Genomic DNA, 18665 nt, shown 5'->3' on the forward strand with positions numbered 1-18665 from the left:
TTGAATTGCTATGCGTATCTTCCAGCAAGTCAGGTCAATTGTCCCTTGGGACAGTCCCTTCAAGTTCTGACTGTCTCGCCAAAATCAAGAGGTAGAGGAGTGTGAATAACACCACAAAGCCAATGCTACTTAAAGTGGGTGTGCATCAGTCTTTAAAAAATGTGAGGAGGAACTTGCAACTGTTTCCCAAAACAAGTGTTTCAATGGTCAAGACAGCAATACATAACAACTCATTTCTGAAAGCAATACATTAGAGCTGTCTGACACCGTTAAGACCTTTAAGACAGCACAGAAGTATTTAACATAATGCACAGTCCTATATTTTGGGGCAGTAGAAGCTGAGACTTGGGTATTTCCCTGCACTGCATGTAGGTCAAGCTTTTGTTTTCTTTTATCAGTGCAGCTAAGGGAATGAAATGAAGAAAAAAAAACAACAACTTTGTTGGTCAGAGTTAAACTAACTCAGATGGGGGTAGGTTTACTTAAAGAACAATGACCTATCTGAAGAGGGGATGAATAGTGCATGGTAGTGTTTCAGTTATTCTACTCTGACAAAACCAAAAGCCTACCCCTCTCTGTATGAGGTGTGGCTAGTAGATGCAGTGCAATTTAGGACATGAACACAGTGTATGTGAGAATACATGGTAGAATAGACTGAGGACAAACACACAAGGAAAGAAAACAAACACAGTGTTGCTAGTTTATCACAAAAACTTGAACACTGTGAGTAAAAACTAAAAGTAAAGAAAAGCAGCCAAAACACACAAATGCATTAATAATATAATACTAGTTAACAATAACAGATCAAAAAACATTGTAGAAAAGTTGATGTGATTAGAGGGAGATGCAGGAACTTTACTTTGATGATTAAAAGGCTATTGGTCAATTGATGCAAACTGGATATTGAATATAGCCTAGTGCTTGATAATATATGATATCATATAATAAACAAGTGCTGAAAAAAATACAGCAACTTAATGTTAATAAACATTCTTAAAACAATCCTGTTAGTGGAGTAGCAGAGGCAGATAGACAAGACAAAATATATATATATATATATATATATATATATATATATATATATATATATATATATATATATATATATATATATATTGCCATCTATATATGCTGCAAGAAAACAAAATTCTTACTCACATTTGCTTTGTAAGTAAAGTAACCATCATTTAGGGAGTGGACATATACAACTATATTCTCTCCTACACAGAAAAATCATCTGTTGCAGCAATTTAACATTCAAACCTTGTTGAAGCAGCTGAGCGATAGGTAAGCGAGTCTGTGATTCTAGCCCAGAGCAGTAAGGTTAACTTACTGCTTTGACAGGCCAGTCTGACAGAGATATGAGCAGGTGTGATCTGTCTATACCATAATGCAAAAGGTTTTATCATTTTTGCAGTTAAAATGTGGGAGTTACCCAAATCATCCTTAATTTGACTTGTATATAAAATGTTTAATCTACAGTGTGGTCCTATGCTTGCCAAGCCTTACCACAAATGCAGCAATATATATATTTTTATTAATTGCAGAACACATCAATGAACTTACGTAGATGATGTATCTCTCCTAGCAATCCATATAACGTACTCCTGTTTCATATGTATATGTGGAAAATCATACCATGTTAGTGGTATTAAAGCAATCTCTCTGCTATGTTCGAGTAGAGTTGCAAAATATTTTTAGATCCCATACTAGTACTTCTTCTTGGATAGCAGAGCAATTAAATGGTTGTAAAACAAATTAACATAAAAGCACACTGCTTTTAATGGTGTTCCCATGAGTGGAAGAAAAAAGGTTTAAAACAGCATTAGAATAAGTTGAAAATGTCAGTGATTTTTTGGATCAGTCTGCTACTGAGAAAATTGTCCATATGTTTCTGTGATTTATATTAGATAAACTGTTTTGCATTTAGTTTTATGCATGTTAATTTGTTATTACCATTGTATACTTATTATGCATTGTGATTTTTGTCATATTAAATTCCATTTAATAATATTTTGTCTTTGCGTTCTTAAAAGAAATGAATGTGTAAAATAGGATTTTTTTTTATAATGTTACATTTATTACAGGGAATTGTTTTGTTTACAGTAACCTTAGGTTATGATTACATTTTCGGATAAGTCAGAGAGTAACTGAAGACTGCCTTAGGGTGTCAGCTCTTGAACTAAATGTTAGTGGTGGCAGGTCTGTGTGTGTGACAGTGAGTACGAGATAGACCAACAACAACAAAAATCTTTGAGAAAAGGTAACACATAGGAAGCATATGATATAACAAAAACATACTCAGTGGTCACTTTATTGGGGACAACTTTCTAATACTGGGTAGGGACCCCTTTGCCCCCATAACAGCCTGCATTATTTGCAGCATTGATTCAACAAGGTGCTAAAACATTTCTTAGAGAATCTGGTCCATGTCGACCAGGGGAGGGCTGGCAAATTGTAGCCCAGGGGGGCAAGACTCGACTCAGCGGCCTACTAGGAACATTTTAAAGGAAAGAAAAATTGCAGGTGGTCCAGTGACCCAGTCCAAGGTAGCCCACTATGGGACCAGCCTGTGGGGCAGATGCCCCCCTGCCCAGCCTGCCCCTGATGACATGGTAACATCACTGCAGATTTTTTGGCTGCACATTTATACTGCAAATCTCCCATTCTACCACAAGGTCTATTTGATTGAGACTTGGCGACTGTGGAGGCCTTTGGAGAACACTGAACTCATTGTCCATTGTTTGCGGAACCAGATTGAGATGATGTGTGCTCCGAGACATGGCTTGTTATACTGCTGGAATCCTCATTAGAAAATGGGTAGACTGTGGCAATAAAGAATGCACAGGTTCAGCAATAATGCGCAGATAGGCTGTGTCCTTTACACAATGCTCAATTGGTATTAAGAGGACTAATGTGTGCCAAGAAAACATTCCACAAACCATTACACCACCAGCAGCCTGCATCAAGGCAAGATGGATCCACGGATTCATGTTATGAACACCAAATTCTGGCATTACCATCTGCATGTCACAAAAGAAATTGAGGTTCACCAGGCCATGTTTTTCCAATCTTCAACTCTACAGTTTTGGTGAGCCTGTGCACACTGTAGGCTTCATAGCTGACAGGAGAGGAACCCGGTGTTGTCTTCTGTATACCACTGTTGTAATGCAAAGGCACTTGACTTACAGTAGCCATCCTGTTAGTTGGAACCAGTATGACCAATTTCCTCTGACCTCCCTCCTTAACAAGTAGTTTTTGCGCATGAAAAAACCAGGAGATCACCAGTTTCTGAGATACTCAAACCACCCCATCTGTAACCAATAATCACTGGCCATGACTTAAATCACATTTCTGTCCCTTTCTAGTGTTTGGCCTGACTATACTGACTGGCTCCCTATCAGAAAAGCCCATAACCTTTGCTACGCTTTATGCTCCGAACGTTGTCCAAAGTACATTCTTTGCGCACTACTCTCACAATCTGCAGTGGCTCCAGTTTTGGTGGGTGGAGACTTTGAAGCAGTCATAAATGTTAAAATTGACCATTTCCCACCACCGCTACATAATTAAAGTGCTCGAGAGCTGTAAATTGCAATCTCTGCTTTCTCAGTATAATTTATACGACTCCTGGCGGTTTCTCTAATCCGATAGAACTCACACACATTACTCTGTGGCCCATGGCACATACTCCAGATTTGATATAATATTCACAAATGATCTTACAACCCGAGTACCGGCTGCGCCTGACACTGCATCTGTTCCTTGGGCTAGCCATCGGCTGTACTTTTACAGTTGGACGTTCTAACTCACTTTGTTCTCTATCGTAGATGGAGACTGAACAATCACTTCCTTTTAAAACAAGGTAATGTTGAAATGGTCCGACAAGCTGTACTAGATTTCCAGGTTGACAATGCTCAGGATGATGTTGCTAACACGATTAAATGGGAAGCCCATAAGACTACCATTAGAGATCACCTAATCAGCCTTGCCTCTCACGAGAAAAAAAAAAAAAAAATGAAGGATCTGGAGACCCAGATTCAAGCTCTCACTACTCTCCATCAAATATATCCCAAACATAAAACATATATTATACTTCTGCCTCTCCGGGGTCAGCTTGGAAAACTGACCTAATTAGTGCAGCTAATAAATCTCAAGCATCTATTCTGGTGGTGTTTCTAGATGCTAAAAAGGCCTTTGGTAGGGTCTCCTGGCCCTTCATTAGGTGTACCCTCGCAACCATGGGCTTTCATGGTCGATTTCTCTGTGTTTTTTTCAGCCCTCTATTTCAACCCCTCTTGCGGCTGTCCTTGCCAATCGACTGCTTTTCCGCAGCAAACAGTATGCGACAAGGCTGTCCGCTATTGCTTTTAGTTTATGTCATTCTTATGGAGCCACTGGCATCTCATACCTGTGGTAATTCAGACATCAGGACAACTTCAGCTTTAAAATCAACACTAATAAATCCGAAATCCTCCCTCTCAATCTCCCCCTCAGCTGCCCCGATCCCTTCAGCAGCAGCACAGATTCAGATGGTGCCCGAATCAGCTCAAGTATCTGAGCGTTTACCTGACCAGTCATTATAATCTGGTATATGATGCCAATTTCCCCAAATTGCCGAATTTTCTCAAACAAAACCTAATGGATTGGGACAAGCCCTATATCTCCTGGCTAGGCTACGTAACAGCAGTAAAAAATAATTAAGTCCTATCCATGGCCCTGCAAACCGTACAAAAACAAATTGCTTGCTTCGTCTGGTCAGGTAGGCACCCTAGGGTGAGAGCTCTTGTGTTATACAGTCATCCTTCAGAGGGAGGTCTAGGTTTGCCAAACATTCAAAAGTATTATGTTGCTACTCAACTGACTCAAGCGATTCTCTTCCACTCCCCGTCCCTCACAAGACTTTGGGTAGATATTGAAGCTAGCCTCCTCCATTTATTCTCCCATATACTCTGCTAGGGATCTCCATCAGGCACCAACCACCCACCTCCCTGCTACCTCCCGCTATACAATTTTCCCCTCAATATCTGGGATTATAGCCTACAATTAATCTACCCCGATTCTTCAAAGTTTTGATGGAGACTTTGTGGACAAGACGGCTCTTATCTGGTGGACCTGTCCCAAGATTGTAATTCTGCAAAGTGGGTTTTCACTGCCTGGGTTTCCGCCCGAGATGATCTGCTATTGTATAAGCGACTGCAACATGCACTTCCCTTTCTCTTCTTCTGATCTCTCACTGCCCCTTGCCCCCCCCCCCCTTCTTTCTTTTCCTATTACAGTTGTAAATCAATGTTGTTTTTCTTCTGTACAACCTTGTAAGAACTCAAATACAATCTATTAAAAAAAACAAAAACAGATTTGATTTACAATGTACAGTCCTTATTTTTGGTGGCCAAAGAGGTGTGCCAAAATGCGTGTTAATATTCCCTGATTTTCTAATGTTAGCAGGTACGATATTTTAAACAAGCGAAACTGTACAATTAGGTTTTGCAATAAGGTAAAGCAGTGTTTATTGGTATCTAGGCATCATAAATATTGCCAGTTACCAAAGGCGTCTTAGAAAGTCTGATAGTAAATGTTTGGTAGTAACAATTATAGTCTTAGTTTAAGTGCAAAAAGTACATTCTGATCACCCTTTAAATAAACAAATCGCAGATATTAATTTAGTCATGTGTATATAAACAGGAATGTGATTGTCTTGACAAGACCTTTAACTTTGTCTAGACTGCATACAAGAAAGTGAATGCTATTGTCATGCGTGTTAACTAATGAGTTTAAGAGCTAGCTACCAACAAAAGATTAATAGTTTCTATAAAATATTATGACTTTTTGCAGCTATAGTTGCTGCATAGATTCCTATGCATAAAATAATTCACATTAAAAAAAGTTTCCAGCGACATAAGTAACCACAACCATACTGCAACTGCAAAACAGGCAAAAGTAACCACTGTGTACTGGGTCATAATGTAAGAAATAGTTAATTATGCTACAAATGGAACACAACTTGAGGATAACCGCCAGGAAAATAGAGTGGCATAGAGATCCATTCATACCTATGCCATGTCGTCTATGCTGCCCACAAAGAAGCCTTGCACCTCAGAGGAGACAGCAATAAACTTATTTCCTCGCTGTAACTTCCAAGCCATGTAGGAAAGGGGGCAAGTTTTGATTTGGTCTTTTAAATTTTAAGCAAGGCAACAACACATCGGCTACATGTCACACTGGCGTTTTAATTCCACAATTAAGCTGGGTACACACTACAGAAATTCCGACCAACTTTTTATGCCGAGCAATTTTACATGCGATCGATGGTCCGATCGCTCGGTCCATGGACTGTATACACACTAGCCTTGTTTAGGACGAGAAAGGGAAGAGCGGACGTCCCATTAGCGATTTTTTACAGCCATGTTGTCGCAAACAATGATTTCAATTCCGTACACACTGCAGCGACATTTGCGGGGAAATGTACGAGATACCGAAGACATTAGCATAAAGGGGCAGAGCTTTAGCTATAGTAAACTCCCTTCATTTCTATAAAATAGAAGTTTAGTAAGATACATTACATTTAGAAAAACATTTAACTGCTAAAGTGGAATGCAATGAATATTCCCTAATAATAAAACCCCTTCGTATATAATGGAATGCTCCATTCTCGGCGTGCATCATCGCTGATTGGTCCACAGCAGAAACAAACGCCCATGTCTGAGGGTATAAAATGACAGAGGAACCTGTTTGGCGCCGATGAGCGACAGAAGATGGCGAGTGAGAAAGTGACAGTGGGGGTTGCGGGTGAGGAGAATGTGTCAGTGGGGGTTGCAGCTATGGAGACGGAGACAGAGTCAGAGATGGTGCTGGAAGGGCCAAAAAATGTTGGAAAAGTTAAGGTGGGCGATGGAGATACTCAAGAAGAGCAAAAAGCAAATCCAATGAGCCCAAGAGAGGTGGAGATGATGGTCAAAGTACTGGACCAGGACGACGACAACGACATTAAAAAAGGTCAGTAGCAGATGTAGTGTACCTGTAGTGTAGATGTAGTGTCACATAAAGCAATGTAAAATGCTAATTTATAACCTATTTTTTATGTCAGAACGAAGATTTAACGGTGAGAAGGTCTGTTTAGATACCACTGATACCACTAATGTTAGCAAACAAGGAGAAATTGAACAAGAAAAATATACTAAAGAAGTTCTACACAAAGGTATTTCAGTGAACATGTGTAGATAGCTAAATGCTTTGAGCACATACCTGTACCGTTATAATAACCAAAATGGCGCCTGTTTTCCAGAATGCTCGGAGGTTAAGCCCGCTACTATTGTGATTTCGCCACAGGGACCAAAATATAAATATAAACTGATCTCGAGCAGTGTGAAAGGTGAGAAAATGAGAGTATTTATGTCGTAGAATATAAATTACAGATATAGAAGTTAAATGATAAACATTTTTTATTTCCTTGTTTCATAGATAAAGAAATCAAAGGGAATAGAAACGACATCAAGACCTGTTCTGCCACAAACCGGTAGCACCTTTAAAAATAACTTAAAAATTATACTCTGCAGTATTCAGCTCTGTGATTGGTTTGGGCGCGCTCACTTCTCATGCGGATCTTTCTGACAGCTGTGTGTGTTACAATTTTTGTACCTTTTTCTTGCAATAAAAATGTTGCTTGAACACTGTGTGGTTTATTCTGGGTAATTCACAATTATAGGTTAATAAAGGTTAATATAACTTTAATAGGTTATAAAGGTATAAGTGTATAAAGAGTAAATATGAATACATTAGCGACATAGATGCAAAGGGTAATAACACACGTGCTTTACACAAGTGTAATGGTCTGCAGCCAGACAGGTGCAATATACATCGATACAAAACACAGTGATGTGCGGATTCCGCACCACGTGGGACTGGGATTGATATAAAAATTAACATACACACGCCCCCCAGGTCGAGGAAGTATCGGAGGATTGTCGTGGATCGGTCGGAAGTTTATACACACTGCACAGCGGAAACGAGATTGGAACGAAAATATTAAACGGTATGACCAACCAAATGAGGCGAGAATCATCCACTTGGGCAGACTTTCGACCATCGTGTCACAGCACACACGGACCCGACCTTTGAACGAGCGGTCGTTGTCGGCGGTTTGAGCCGATTATTGGACGAAAACAGTGTAGTGTGTACCCAGCTTTATACAGCGCACTTACTCTGAAGATGTTAAGTGTGGTGCAGACAATAGGCCCACATGCTGTGGCTCAAAGACAATAAACAAATACACAATTAATTACAGCAATATTATACATGAGTTAAAATAAATATATATATTACTATGATGACAACCCTCTGAATTTTGCAGCAGCTATTCAGACAGCCAATCAAACTTACCATAAATATCTGCTCCATTTCAAAGCACCCACCAATGCAGTACCATAACACCTGCTTCCACTGCAATGTGGCACATGTACTGTAATATATATACACATTCCTTTTAGTATTTGGTTGGTGGGCCCTATTAGCAGTCACAAGGGCATCTAAGGCTGCAGTTCATCCTCGCCTAGTTTTCTGTACAAACCCATCAAAACTACCATTAAAGGCTTTTATTAGGATAAGGATTTCTTATTCTAGCATATTATGTTTTTATAATGTGTTATGTCAGGAAGGATTACATACGCCATAAATATGAGTGACTTTCTGCAGGGTCAATAGTGGCATCTAAAATTTGAATGTAGCACTATCTGAAACACTAAAATGGAGACACCAATATCAGATAGACAATGTGGCTTAAGGTTTGACAGAACATAGCTGTGAAATAAGTCATTTAGGCTCAATGTTGGGACAATAATGGAAACAAAATTACACTTGCAGTCACATGAGTCACATTTTCCTCTTCGCATGTTGCACAAAGGCCCACGAACCTGAAATTTTGCCTTGATTTATCCACAAAGTGTGTTCAACTTTATTTTAACAATGTAAAAACCCACATCTGTCTCCGAGCCACTAGTTTGTGGCTCCAGTGGGTATAACGTGAATAGGGTTGTCTGACAGAGGAGTCCCAATACAGTGTCCCCTTCCTCTAATTGGGCTTCATCCCTCTAAGGAGTTGTCCTGTTGGACCATGTAACATCACAAGATTGCCCTTATTAACATGACAGTGATTGGCATCCAGAATGAACAGAGTGCAAGAACCATATATGGACCTCTACAATGGTCAATATTCGCTGTACTGCACCACGTTACTTGGCCAGTGGCGTGAGCACACTCGCTGCTCTGCTGTTGCCCTTCCAATGAATGCGCATTGGACAGTGGACTTTCATGTGGAGTATCTGGGGAGAAAATCAGGGGTTTTATCTATAATTTTTAAGAGCCTGGCTTCAGATTTGATTTTCTGCCTGTAGGATAATTGATACCTGATTTATCATCACACTTGGTTAAATGCCTGCTAATAAGTTATTACAGATAGGTGTCTCGTTCTTGTATTGTTTTAACTTATTACTGAGATTAAGGGTAATGTGCAGCCTGTTTGAAGATTAGAGGGCCACACAATACAGCCCTTGCCCATCCCTGATTTAGCCTTATTATGGCTTAAACTAATCATGAGATTTATGAAGCAGTGGTAACGCCTTTATTACATGCAGCTCTTGTGTATTTGAAAAAAGCAAACAAACAAAAAAAACTATGACCCCCTAGGGCAGGAAACACCCCTGTGAATGCAGCTATTGATTCTGCTTTTGCAATTTGTATATCAGTAAGTATGCAAACCTATACAAATACACCGGTTTTTAAAATGCCACACAAGTGTAGTACTTTACCTGCAATTTTCAACAAATGAAACTGGAGAAACACCCCTTCCCCAAACTGACTTGTTCATGTTACAAGGACAAGTACAGATTTTCTGATGCTGATGCAATGGTCACAATACTTTAATGCACTCACTTCTCCTGTGAGAGGATCACATATCAAAACAATAATTTGCTTTATGAAGCATGAAAGAGACATTTGTATAGGCCTTCAGAACGAATGTAGCAAAGACAGAGCACACCCTTAGCACAGTCCGGAAACTCGAGTCTTGAGAAATTAAATAAATATTTCTGACATGATAAAAAAAAACAGTATCATATAAAATAACTATTTCTACAACTTGCTTACAAAACATTGTACCAAAATGTTAAGCAATAAGGAAAATAGATGTAAATAAGTCCTTGAAAGGATAAGGCCATTCACAATCATAGTCAGTTAGTTCAATTTGAAATATAAGTAAAACCTGTCCCAAAAGATTGCTGACCTGGGTTCTGTCATTCACAGGTCCCCTGATATCATGTGTGTGCCTACTGCTGCTCTGCCCGCTCATGCTGGCAGCATGCAGTTAGCAATTGGCACATTGCTTGTCTGGAAAAGGGAGGAGTGCGCTACAGACATTGCAAGTTTCTCCTCCGACCACCCAATCTTTTTTCAGGCAGACAGTGTTTACCCACAAAAAAAACACACAGTGCCAGTAGGACTGAGCAAGAGTGGGAATGCCCAAGGCATGCGGTGATCTGCTGCATCCCATGAATGCTGCTCCTCTAAGTCATTTTTGGGTGAAGGATTTTGTTTACAATATTCCACCCAAAATTAATCGTTAACATTCCCATAAGATGTCAGTACTTGATAAATTTGACATTGTATTTAAGCAGCGGTGTGCACATTAATTTATCAGGTATTGCAGATTCCTAATGGGTTATTTAGCAGTGTCATGGCATGACACCTACTGTACCTGATGGAACATGAAGGAAGCAATCTCAGAACTGCTGAGCAAATGTTATACACTTCAATAAATCTACTCCATAGGACAGAGGCTTCCTGTAAAGCACTTCAATAGAAGATGACCAATGCCCAATTTGACCAAACAATGGGCATGCCTATAAACTGTCCCTATCAAGACAGCTTTGAGTTGTGCGTCAGAAAGCTGAGAGGTATATCACATTCACTGCTGCTCTGCAAGCTGGTGGGGCAGCAGTGGGTGCCACAGGCACCTGCAACTGGTGGCACTGAATGGGTGTTGGGAGGGGTGTAAATGGTAGCCTAATGCTTGAAAAGTGCTAGGCACGCCCAAGGGGTGTAGCCGCACCCACACTGTGATGTAGCCCCACCACCAATCTTGATTCCTTCCACTCCAAGTTGGGAGGTATCATCATCATCATTTATATAGCGCCACTAATTCCGCAGCGCTGTAGAGAACTCCCTCACATCAGTCCCTGCCCCATTGGGGCTTACAATCTAAATTCCTTAACACACACACACACAGACAGAGACACAGACTAGGGGCAATTTGATAGCAGCCAATTAACCTACCAGTATGTTTTTGGAGTGTGGGAGGAAACCGGAGCACCCGGAGGAAACCCACGCAAACATGGTGAGAACATACAAAGTCCTCACAGATAAGGCCATGGTCTGCAGAGTGTTGGCTGCAAATGATCACACATCATCATCAGTATAGTTGGAAAACCTGTCTGTACGACTGATTATCAAACCAGGACTCATTACATTTTGGTTAAAAATTTGCACTGAACCACAGCAACCAACCAGCTTTTATCTGTATAATGCAATGTTGACATTGAAAGTAAGTGTCCAATTGGTAGAAATGGTTCAGTGCAATTTTTCACCTAACTGCAATGCTAGTAAGTGAGCCGTCTCATGGGGGCATTAGGTACCCTGAATGAATGGAGTAGATTTACCTAACCACAGAAAGACTGGTCTATTGCAATCTTGACTTTCCTGACTGTGGCCAAATTCATTGTGCAATAACCACAGCTTGAAAGGATCTTAAAATAGATAACCAATATGGCATCAGTACACACCTTTCAGTAAATGCAAGTAGTTTTATATAAGGGAGTTTCAAATTTTCCGGTAATCAGTAAAAAAGTCTGCCAGAAAAACTAAGGTTTTGACAGCAACTGCCTTAAATACTGCTACTAATCCCTGCCCCCAACTAAAACAACAAACTTTAAATGCCATAAAACTGGTACTGTTCTGTGCTAACTCCTTAGAACAAGTACAAATGTGTGTGGTCTCATGCAAGTAAAAATGGTCACAGTTTTATAGAGTCAGCCCATATTTCCACTGAAGTTCCCAAAATTTATAAACATATGTAAGTTATAGCTCAATAAAAATAAATACATAAATAATAATATAAAAAAAGACTGTAAGGACATCTACTGGACAACAAGTGTTATGAAAGCAGCATTCTTACAACTATTGTCCTACTTTACAACACAGACTTTTAAAGATAAAATACAAAAAAGGATTTGAAAACTGTGCAAAATCCACCAATTGTATCCACACAAACTGGATCTAAAAAAACCTTGTTTTTTTACTTGTAAAATATTAAAAATAAAATTATATAGTGCACACACAGAAATCACAGTCACAACGCCCAAAAAAGTGAAATATTGCATCTAATTAAAACCTACTGCAAGATAAATAAATAAGACACAAAAGTGGGTGTAACTGCATAACCCTAGTCTATGTAAAGATAATATTTATACTATCTATAGGTCAATGAGCTCAAAAAATCAGTTTAGAACTAGTCTGCATTTACTTAAAACACAATTAAGCCATATTAAATGCAGGCTAACAAATATTTATCAACAAAGATTGAAATCATGTTTAGATAGATTGTTAGGCAGATCGTGTCCTACATGCAGTAAGTTCACACACGAACTTTGTGTTACCATTTCGGTTGTGATTGAAATAATGAAACAGAGAAAATAGTGAACACTTAAGAAGTTGTAGATCTTAATAATGATGAACTTGTCATTAACGACCCCCGCTGATCGTGAGAGACCCCAGATATAAAGATGCTTACTTACAGCCCCGCTCTGGGTTCCTTCCTGCCTCCCTCAGCTGACGTGCTTCACCTCCATCCAGAGAGTTTCCTCTCCAGCCCAATAAACCTTCCACCAGGCTCAAGTCACAGTCACCGCCCCTGAGTCTGTGCAGCTGAGGAAACAGCAGAGATGCCTGGAATCCTCTGCATAGGGATGGCGTAATAACACATCAATACAAACAGCTATAGCTGAACACTGAATTCATTTAGCCCAAAACAATGCAATCGCGTCTTTGTAATTTTCAGGAAATAATTGAAGCTAGAGCTAGGGCTGTTTTTTTCTGCTCTTTGTTTTGTTTTGTTTTTTTAAAAGTTAATAATAGAGAAGTCAGCACTCAGTTTTAAAGTGAATGTGTTACTTCTGCAAAACGTTGCTTTATTTTGCTGATGCCATACTTAGAGATCTGGAAAGCCCCGGATGATGAATCAATATAGCAACAGACATCCTGACCACTCTAGGTAGGACCACAACTATTTAATAAATAGTCTGTAGGATCCCACCAACATAACATGTCTCTTAGCCATACATGATCCATTTTATGTGGGATACATTTGAGTGTTAGAGGCCTATCTATGAAACTAAAAAGTGTTCAATTGGGGATTAACAGCAAAAATTCTTATTTACTATCACTGTATCATAGCAGATATCTTAGATATCTGCTGCTTTGCGTATCTTGTATTGCATATCCTGTATTGTGTACACCATAACAGTGTATGGTCACTGGTCAGTGACACTATTTACTAAAGTTTGATAAAAAAAAAAATATTGGTTTTTTTTTTAGCATGTTAATGTGCGCCAGCTGAAGCGTAATTGTAAAATTTCACTGAAGACAGCTCGAGCAGAGCTCAAGTGTGGAGGGATCATGTGATCCCTCCCTGTCACATGCTAATTTGTCTTTATTTTACAATATGCTGCTCCAGTGCGCATGCGAGAGTTTTGCGATAGGCGCATGCGCATAACGATTACAAAGAAGCTGAAGAACATCACTGAAGGCCCGCAAAAGAAAGTGTTAGGCAAGTGATACACTTCACAGGAACAGCCGTTTTTCGGAACGGCTGTTCCTGTGTTGGTTTTTTCATAAATAAGAGAAATAGTTCAATCCTTATCAATGCGATAAGGATTGAAACCTATTTTTCAATTTATGCGGTTGTTGGTAAATGTGCCTCTTACTATCTAAATCACCTAGTATAAATGAGTTGATTTAAAGTTTAAACCAATCTCTATCAATTAATTGAGTCCAGCTTAATTCCATCAAAAATTGGAGGAGAAATACTGACCAAGGAAAATGTGTCCCTTATGAAAAAGTATGTTTGCTTACCTATGGTAGCCATGAGAGAATTTAGCCATCAATTCATTAGTAACCAGTGCATCATAAATAATATTAGTCATGTAGTGCTTCAGCAATGTCACTAGCTAAAGTGTATTGTACTATACAAGCCATGTATACAGGCTGCACCTTCAAATAGGTTCAAACTCCAGGCGGCTTCTAAATAGCAACAGCACCATGGCACTGAGAGACAACCCCCAGAAGCATGACTTGGAAAGCTAGGGGTAGGAGTGATTACTACTCATCTAATACACTCAGTGGTCAATTTGTTAGGTACACCTGTGCACACATTTGTTAATGCGCGTATACAGGTGGCTAAAACTCAACATAATCATGAGGTTTAGTTGTTGCTCAAACAAAACACCAGAATGGGGACGAAATGTGATTTAAGTTACTTTGTGTATTGATTATTATTGCCAGATGGTGGTTTCAGTATCTCAGAAACTGGTGATTTCCTGGGATTTTCTCACACAACAGTCTCTAACATTAACAGAGAATAGTGCACAAAACAAAAAACATGCAGTGAGCGACAATTATGAACTCTCTCATTAAGCACAATTAAGAACAGGAAACTGAGGCTGCATTAGGCACAGGCTCACCAAAAGTGGACAGTTGAAGATTGGAAAAACGTCACCTGGTCTGACAAATCTGGATTTCTGCTGCAGATGGTAGAGTCAGAATTTGGCGTAAGTAGCATGAATCCATTGATCCATGGATTAATTCTGCTTTGTGTCAACAGTGCAGGCTGGTGGTGTAATGGTGTGGAATGTTTTCTTGGCCCACAGGCTCATTAATACCTATTGGGCATTGTTAAAAAGCCAAAGCTAACATGAGTATTGTTGCTGACCACAAACATCCCTTTATGGCCATAGTCTACCCATTTCTAATGGCTACTTCCAGCAGTATAAAACATCATGTCACAAAGCACACATCATCTGAGACTGGTTCCACAAACATGACAAAGAGTTCAATGTACTATAGTCATCCGATCTCAATCCAATAGAGCACTTTGAGATGTGGTGGAACAGGAGATTCACAGCATGAATTTGCAGTCAACAAATCTACAGCAACCATGTGATGCTATCATGTCAGCATTGACCTGAATCTCTATCTCTTGGACATAGGATCTACTTCAGCTCTAATCTCCTTTCCTGGGGTCAACTGATTTCTTCTTAATGTGTTCTTTATTTTTTGACAACAATACAAATATAGCAACATAATTGGGAAACAGGAAAGGGAAGGAGGAGTAAGAGCTCCAAGAGTATACAGTACGGTTCAAAATCTGAGAATATGGGAAAGTTTACCCTTTGCTGTGAGGTTAATTGTACATTTTCTTTCCTCCATTTCCCTAGAGTCTTTTTTTGTTGTATTTTGTTTTTTTGTTTTTTGTTTTTTTTTTGTGTTAAAATAGAGGGGGTGGAGAGAGGAGGAGAAAAAGAGAGAAAAGGAATGAAAAAGAGGAGGGGGAGAAAAAGAAAGAGAGAAAAAAAGAGAAAAGGGTTCAGTGGGTTCCCCTAGGGGGGAGCGACCCGCGTGACCCTCCTTCAGGGGGCAGCATGTCTCAAAAGAAAAGCTAGTGAAAAGATTGAGGGGAAAATTGGTGTCCACCATTATGATGAACTAGAGGTACGTCAATAATAGAGAGAGAACATATCTACATATCTAGAGGGGGTGACGATACAGGGGATTAAAAGACCACGATGAGGAAGTGAGACAAGTTACTGAATGGCAGGCATAGGGGACTGGTGAAAGGAGTACCAGGGGTCCCAGATCTTATGAAAATTGCTGACTTTATCATGTAGGAGACTTGTGATATATTCCATTGAGGCTATGTACCATACTCGGGAGGTTATGCATTGGAGGTTTGGTAGGCAGGATGACTTCCAATTCTTAGCTATTTGAAGACGTGTTGCGGCACATATATTTTGGGCCAGCTTGTTGTTGAACTTATTGAGTGATTTGTCTCGAGAGCATAGTAGCATAACCAATGGGTCCGGGGAAACCACGACCTTCAGAATTTTAGAAATAAAGTCGGAAACCTGGGCCCATAGGTTGGATATAAAGGGGCATGTCCACCAAATGTGGTAAAAAGATCCCACCCCACCACAGGACCTCCAGCAGAGGTCTGACGAACCTGGGTAAATTTTGTGAAGTCTCGTGGGTACCAAGTACCATCTTGTGTAGACCTTAAATGTATTTTCTTTAATCGACGTGTTGATGGATATCTTGGAGATCCTGGTTCTGAGCCGGGACCATCCCTCCTGATCCAAAGTTTTGCCAATGTCACGTTCCCAAGCGGTCTCGAACAATTCGATAGGACTGCTTTCTGGCTTTAGGTATACATGATAGACCAAGGATATCAGACCCTGGGCTCCAACTCGATTGGAACAGCATCTTTCAAAGGGCGTGAGGCTACGTAGTTTGGTCGATCTACAATTTGATTGTATAAAGCTTCTAACTTGGATGTAAGCAAAAAACAGGGACGACGGGAGTTTAGACTTTTCTCTCAAATCCGAGAAGGATTGAGGAGCATATGTCCCCAAAATATGGGTAAATTGAGTAATCCCCGCTTTTTGCCAGGGTGCTGCATAAGGTTTGGAGTTACCGGGAGGGAAGTCTGGATTGTGCCAGAGTGGTGTGAGAGGGGAGGGATACGAGGTGAGTTTCCATCTCTTGTGTAGTTTGTCCCATAGATCAAGTGTAAGCTGTAAGGTGGGGTGAGAATAAACTTCTTAATGTGTTCTTAACTGTGGGACCCATTTCACATACAGGGAATGATTGGCTATTCTTTGGATGACCAATCTAATCTACGATCAATCAGTCAATATATGATTGACTAGGTTATTAACATAAGTAATGGAATTCATCAATATAAAATATGGTTAGGCCCTCTGAGTGAAAAATCAAAGATCTCTGGTAGATAAAGGGTTATGACTGGTGTGGGGAGAATGTACTCATAGGAAGTCCACAGTGCATGGTGTTATAAAGGCTGAAGTTAGCTGTTCTTAACATATGACTGTCAGACAGTCGATGGGGGAATGTATTTGTTTGGTCGGATGTGATTGTGATTTCCTCATGTGAAATACTAAAAAAAAAAATATGTGGAAAATTATTGATCAGTGATGCAGAATTCATGACACTACAGTCATGGTCAAAAGTTTTGAGAATGACACAAGTATTGGTTTTCACAAAGTTTGCTGCTTCAGTGTTTTTAGACCTTTTTGTCAGATGTTGCTATTGTATATTGAAGTAAAATTACAAGCCTTTCATAAGTGTCAAAGACTTTTATTGACAATTATATACAAATTGGATATGGACAAGCGGTCAAATTGAGTAATCACAAACACTCTGACATGAGCAGCATATAGAGAAGACTCCCCTATGTCTTACAAGAATACATCTATATAACAATAACTATAGCGCTCTAATGTCAAAGATAACATAACATAAACCACACATTGCAATTAAAAACTGTTGTCCATATGGTAAATTTGGCCTCAGTTCACTCGACAAACGGCATGTACAAAGCCACTACCAATTCAAAATAAACTCCTTCCGTTCTTAAAGAATAATAAAAGTACCGTTACTGGTTCAATCTGGTAAGTGACATAATTGTCCAGATGAGTATCCTCCTCCAGTAGTTTCCAAACTGTATGTATAGTATAATATCAAATATTCAGACCTTCTTTACGGAGGTCCTGATATCCCGCCCGGTGTACGACTTCCAGCGGGACTTGAATCCAACACCATGTAGCGTTTGGGTGTTTGTAAGCTATGTCACCCCAGATGCTGCAGGTATCCAACTCTCCGTACGATGTTCTTGGCTCTACTTGTCGGTAGTTTATGCAAAGAGTCAATATTTGCAGTGTTGACCCTTCTTTTTGAAGACCTCTGCAATTCCCCCTGGTATGCTGTCAATCAACTTCTGGGCCACTTACTGACTGATGGCCGCCCATTCTTGCCAAATCAATGCTTGTGGGTTTTGGTTTGTCCACCCACCGCTTGAGGATTGACCACAAGTTCTCAATGGGATTAAGGTCTGGGTAGTTTCCTGGCAATGGACCCAAAATTTCTATGGTTTGATCCCCGAGCCACTTAGTTATCACTTTTGCCTTATGAAAAGCTGCTCCATCATGCTGGAAAAGGCATTGTTTGTCACCAAACTGTTCTCGGATGGTTGGGAGAAGTTGCTCTTGGAGGATGTCTTGATACCATTCTTTATTCATCACTGTGTTCTTAGGCAAAATTGTGAGTGAGCCCACTCCCTTGGCTGAGACGCAACCCCACACATGACTGGTCACCAGATGCTTTCTGTTGGCATGATACAGGACTGATGGTTCACCTTTCCTTCTCCAGACAAGTGTTTTTCCAGATGCCCTAAAAAATCTAAAAGGGGATTCATCAGAGAAAATGACTACCCCAGTCCTCAGCAGTCCAACCCCTGTACCTTTTGCAGAATAACAGGCTATCCCTGATGTTTT

The 18665-nt window shown here is 39.9% G+C and overlaps 1 protein-coding gene and 1 long non-coding RNA gene across 5 annotated transcripts in view; one reads left to right on the forward strand and one right to left on the reverse strand.

Moving 5' to 3' along the window:
- The window catches only part of KIAA1210 (KIAA1210 ortholog), a 99312-nt gene extending 86143 nt beyond the window's left edge, over positions 1-13169 (reverse strand). For 2 of the 3 annotated variants that reach the window (XM_075184282.1, XM_075184278.1), the window contains exon 1: positions 12840-13169. The gene's annotated coding sequence lies outside the window, so the exon portion shown is untranslated. Of the gene's footprint in view, positions 1-12835 lie in introns of all 3 variants that reach the window. The other variant, XM_075184279.1, reaches the window with a different exon arrangement.
- Positions 7040-7716, forward strand: LOC142101582 (uncharacterized). Of its 2 annotated transcripts, none has more exons than XR_012679052.1 (3): positions 7040-7195; positions 7283-7369; positions 7459-7716. It is a non-coding gene; the product is annotated as an uncharacterized LOC142101582 (long non-coding RNA). The 2 variants fall into 2 exon arrangements; XR_012679053.1 differs by having other exon boundaries at positions 7294-7369.
- Positions 13170-18665: the final 5496 nt, after the last annotated feature.

This window comes from Mixophyes fleayi, chromosome 9 (assembly GCF_038048845.1).
Source record: "Mixophyes fleayi isolate aMixFle1 chromosome 9, aMixFle1.hap1, whole genome shotgun sequence".
NCBI classification, from domain to species: domain Eukaryota; kingdom Metazoa; phylum Chordata; class Amphibia; order Anura; family Limnodynastidae; genus Mixophyes; species Mixophyes fleayi.